Below are 5,876 nucleotides of genomic sequence, written 5' to 3'. Positions count from 1 at the left end.
ATGGGATGTCAGAAAAACACTCTTCGTTCCCAAAATCTCAGAGGGATTTGCTGAGAATCAAAGTTATGTTCACCCAGTTTACCCTCTTTTATCTCAGGCAAACTCTGAGATTACAGATACCAGAAACCGGTCCTACAGCTTGTTGCATAAGGCTTCCTCTTGGCAGAGTGCAGGGCTGTTCCCAGCTCACAGGGCTCTACTGCATCAGGGAGTTCACAGACCACAGGGCTCTGCTGCATTGCTCAGGGCTAAGAATCCTCTCTGGGCTGACCCTGCACCTGCCTTTTCACAGAACTACACTGCAGAGTTGGAAGCAATATTAAATTTCCTCCAGTGGCTGACATGTGGGTCAGCTTTGTGTTGAAGACTTCCATGGCCAGTGAGCTCACTAGCTTTTCAAAGCAGGCAGATTTGCGAGGAGAGCCTTGCTGGCAATGAACTCTGCAGCTGCATTGTTCCCAGGATTCATCATTCACCCATACGCCCATTTGTTATTCAGACATTGAACAAAGTCCCTGGCCCCCTGGCAGGTGAGTGCAAAAACAAGAAAAACACTGTAGTCTTCCGCTGCCTGCTTCTTGGCCTGTGAGTTTAGTCTTTTCAGATAACCTTTGCAGAGATAGGTTATACCTCTTGTCCTTTAAAAATAGTGAAGTGATCCAGTCCCTAAAGGACAAATATTGTGTATTTTCTCTGATATAAGACACCCTTTTCACAAAGTACAAAATAAATATAGAAAATCAATATGTATCTATATTCTCACAGATGGACTGTACAATGAAGACTAGCATACCAGGAAGTAATGATACATTGCAATACGTGTCTCTACTCCAGAATCAAAGTAGGAATCCCAACGAAGCATTTAGATACAGCTTTGGAGTATGGTTCTGGATGTTCTACCTTTGCCTATACCTACCAAGCCATGACACACTTAAATAGCAGAAAGTTAAACTTTGTAACCATGGCTAAGGGACTATACTACTGTGATAATAGGGGAAAAACAGTGGAAAGGAGAATAAAGAAGGAGGGAGAAGGGGAACCCCCATATCCACACAATTGTATCGTAGTAAATAATTTTAATAAGTGACACAGGAATGAACAGAAGCATATGGTATATGTCTCCAACTATAAACTATCTTGTGGTTTTCTTTTCCAATGAAGTTGTGCACTGTCACATTGCCAGCTACCCATGGGTCTGTGATGAAGGAAGTGTTTTGCCCCTATTGTAATGCTTTCCTCTTCTGGACAGTGCAAGAATCACAGATAAAAGTGGATCCAGTTTGTCTTTAAAAGTTATTCTTTGGTTTGGTCTATTCAATCAGCTCCATGATTGTTGGAGAAAGAGAAGAAAACATACAAAATATTGCCTGTAAGAAAAAAGTAAATTGTTGATATGTTCACAGTGATAGCAAAACAGAGGTAATCCTGAAATATGTGGTAGTCTCTAATTGCTAATACTAGCTGACACACACAGAGCTTTAGGACATTGAAGTAAGGAATGTAAGGGGAGTAATTTCAAAAGACCTGGACTTAGCCCTCTTTCATCTTCTGCAAATCTGCATGTCAAAAATAGCATTTAAACAGCGAAAGTGCTCATTTTACTAATTGCTCATCAAATCCTACTCACAAACATTCAGCATCAGTGAAGAAACTGAGACAGTCACATCAGGCTGGTAGAAAAGCAGGTGTTCTGGGGCACTCCCAGCATCCTGGAGTACACGTAAGCCTTGCTGTTCACACCCAGGGCACTTACAGAGCTGTGGCAGAGCAGCTGGGGACTTGTGGAAATGCTGCAGCCGGGCTTGGGGAAATGTGGGGAAGTCCTTCATGTGCTGCGTGTTACATCACTGCCAGAAACCACTGACGGAAGTGAAAGGAAAATGATTGTGTGTGGACAGAGAGAGGATCTTACGTCTGGGGAATCTGGAAATGTGTCCTCCACGGATAGACACCGGCCCAAACTGGAGCTATATTTGAGAATATGTGGATCATGAGTGGTATGAAAATATGTGTGATGTCATTTTGTCATTTGTCATTTCATCTGAGTATTTCTTTATTGTAAATGTATGTTGTGCTGCTTATCTCCCCAAAGCCATGAAGAAATTCACCTTCAGATGCCACTGGATCTCCAATTGGCTTTCATATGGCGTGGTCCTTCTTTGCCCAGTCGTAAAGCATCCCTGGGCCAATCACAGATGGAGTTGGTGTGTAAATACCTAGGCTTCTTTGCCTCTTTTCAGGAACCACCCTGGGTTTGTTTGATGTCCTCTGCGTTGGTCCCCAGTGGGACTGAATGCCATTGTGCATAGGGAAACTGCCATAGAGCACCTCTGCATTTGCTGCCTGTGTCTCCTTGCTGCTCTTCCATCCTTGTGCCCACAGGTCACCATCCAAAGGAATGATCGCTGTCAAATCCTGGTCTCAAGAGCCACTTGGAGAGGCACAAAGCCCAGTAAACTGTAACGTCTCTGTGATTCTGTCGCCAGGTGCACGCACACTGACCCTCATTTTCTTGATGAATTGGCCCTTTGCAGTAGTATTCACAGTCTCTCTTTAAATACAGCCACACATTTTTTTATTATTATCCAGTGTGGTATATTTTCTTGCCTTCTGTTTACTTTTATGTCTATTATTCCATGTCCTTATGTTTAAAATTGCATTTTTGCCCAAGTTTGGTTTGGAAGTCAAGGCTAATCATTATACACACACACACACACACACACACACACTTACATATGTGCAATTACACACATAGATGGCATGCATAACTGAGATCACTGGGCGAGCCAGGAGGGTGTCCCAAGCAGTTTCAATGTGGCTTGAGACAGCACAGACTGGGGGCTAGCTGGGAGTTCTCCCTGGGCCTAGGGGCGGGCCATGGTCAGCTCTCTCCACATTCTACCCACCACAGGTACTAAAGAAGGAAGCCCTCAAGCATTCTAATCTGCTTTTCCAGATAAGGGACAAGAGTGGACGGAAGGGACAAGGATTAGAGTCTTGCTTTTATTTCACAAAATCTGAAAATCTCATTTAACTGGTACATTTAAGCTATGTTTATCTCATGTAATTATTGATATGGTTGGCTTAAATTCGGTTATTTTAGGAGGACTTTTCATGGGTCCATGTGTTCTTTGTTATCTTCATCCTGTTGGTCTGCTTGCTTTGGGACTTAAGATCTTATTATGACTCACTTATCTCCACTACTAGGGTTTTATTTAAATCTCTAGTGGCTGCTTGGGGTGTTCAATATACATTTTTGATTAAGGTACACATTGTACCTTAAAACCATATGTACCTATTGAATAAGTGCCACAATGGGCTCTAAATGGCTGCTTTCCATCTTTTGGTCAATATTTTGTCGCATATTTTCTCATATTTGTGCTCTAACCCACAGTTCATTGCTACTCCTTTCATTTTAGACAGTGATTTTAAAATTTTATGCTTACCTTTGTTTTAAAGATTCATGTAGAGTTCCATTTCTTCTTTCCCAGAAATTAATGTTTTCTTTGTGCCATTTTCCTTCTTCATTAAGGATTTTCATGGGGACAGCGTGGTGGTACGGTAGGCTAAGCCTGCATCTGTGGTGCTGGCATCATATATGGACACCAGTTCATGTTCTGCTTGCTTCTGATCAAGCTCCCTGTATATGGCCTGGGAAAGCAGTGAAAGATGGCCCAAGTGCTTGGGCCCCTGCATCCATGTGAGAGACTTGGAGGAGGTACCTGGATCCTGGCTTCTATTTGGCCCAACTTTAGCCATTGCAGCCATTTGGGAAGTGAGCCAGAGCATGGAAGATCTCTCTCTCTCTCTCTCTCTCTCTCTCTCTCTCTCTCTCAATATGGCCCCCTAAATTAACAAAAAATGTAAAAAGACTTTCTCAAGTTCTTCCTTGAAAGTTCTTCTTCGCTTTTGGTGATGAAAGTCCCAGCCTGCAGTGTGCCTATTTCACAGCCAGCTGCCATGCACCTGTGTCTGTCTGTACCTAGCAGCAGCCTGGGTCGAGCATAAACAGGTCATAGCATCTTGTTCAGAACCCCAGCAACCTATTCCACTAATGCAACACAGATTTCACTGATGATGGTTGCAGCTGAAGATATTTCCCAGAGACCACATTATTGAGTCCACCCAGAATCCAAAACCCCACGACCAACACACACATTCGCACTCAGTTCACATCAAATAGATCTAGCTTTAAGTAAAAACTTATGAAAACAGACAAAGCAGGTCATTAGCTATGGGTAAGAGGTAGATTCAGCTAGCGGGTATGACAGCTGTAAACATACACCCAAAATCTGATCACTCGAATATATATATTATTAGTTCTAAAGGGAGAGCTACACCTCAATAGAGCAAGAGACAGGGACTCCCACATCTAACTGGTCAATGGCAAGATCATCTCTAAAGAAAACAAACCAAGATGTACCAGAGTTGGGGAGCACCCTCTGGAGCAGATGGAACTAATTGCCACTTTCAAAGCTGCTCACCCTACAGGGCTGCTCACCCAGGAAGTGCAGAATACACACTCTGCTTACCAGGGCGTGAAGCATTCTCCAGGAGACACAAAGCACTTGTCAACCAATTGTAAAAACCGAAATCATATCAGCTGTCTTTGTTCACTGGAATAGAACATCATAAGAAGCCAACAAAGCAAACTGTGGAAGTAGCACATATATACAATGACGAATCAACATGTTCCTAAAATATTAACTGGTTGATGAAGAAATTAAAAGGGAAATAAATATTAAAAGAAGTAAAAATGAAAAAACAAAATGCCCAAACCTAAGGGTGACAGTATAAATAGTCTACAGAGGGAAGTTTATAGCAATAAATGCCTACAACAACAACAAAAAAAAAATTTCAAATTAGCAACCTAATGGTCCAACTCAAAGAAACAAAAAGCAAGGACAAGCCAGAACCAAAATAAGCAGAATTGATGAGTTATTGTACCCCATATTTATTGCAGGCCACTTCACAGTAGCTAATACATGGAATCAACCCAGATGTCCAACGTGGATGGCTGGATAAAGAAAATATGATATGTGTATAATATGGAATACTTCTTTGCCAGAAAGAGTGGAATCCTGTCTTTTTCAACGGAATGGATGCTGCTAGAAACCATTCATTGTGTTTAGTGAAATAAGCCAGTTCCAAAAAAATAAATATGTTTTCTCTGATCTATGGTACCTAAAATGGAGTTTAAAAAAAAAAAACCTATATGAACAAACAGGACAGTTTGAGATTTGGCTATTGTCTTAGCATGTACTCTTGAGGAACAGTGTTTTTATGTCTGCTTACTATGTGCTGAATTCTTTACCAAATGGAGGGGTAAACCTGACTGGTGAGGGAACTGAACACATGCCATTCTTAAAATTTAAAAAAAAAAAAGCAATAAGGAGGGAGCAAGATAACTGGAAAGTTATCACTTTGCTCCTAAATCTGTACTGTGAAGTACATGAAATCTGCTCATCTTATGCAAGTAAATTATAAAGAACGAATATATTTGCTCACCTTACTTTTTAATATTTTTAATCCTTTTAATTGTTTATTCTTATTTGAAAAGCAGAACCACCAAGAGAAAGAGAGTCAGAGAGATAAAATCTATCTGCTGGCTCACTTTCCAGATGGCTTCCTCAGCTGGAGCTGAGCAGATCTGAAGCCAGGAGCTTGTTCTGGGTCTCCCATGCAGGTGCAGGGTCCCAAGGACTTGAACCATCCTTTGTTTTCCAGGCTATAAACAGGCTGTTGGATTGGAAGTAGTGCAGCCAAACAGGCACTCAAGTGGGTTGCCAGGACTAAAGGTAGACACCTAGCCTACTATGCCACAGTGGAAGTCCCAATAAATAATTGAAAATAAAAATGTAAGTAAATAAAGTACT

This window comes from Ochotona princeps, chromosome 16, assembly GCF_030435755.1.
Source record: "Ochotona princeps isolate mOchPri1 chromosome 16, mOchPri1.hap1, whole genome shotgun sequence".
Taxonomy (NCBI): Eukaryota; Metazoa; Chordata; class Mammalia; order Lagomorpha; family Ochotonidae; genus Ochotona; species Ochotona princeps.
Note: the sequence above shows the minus strand (reverse complement) of the source record.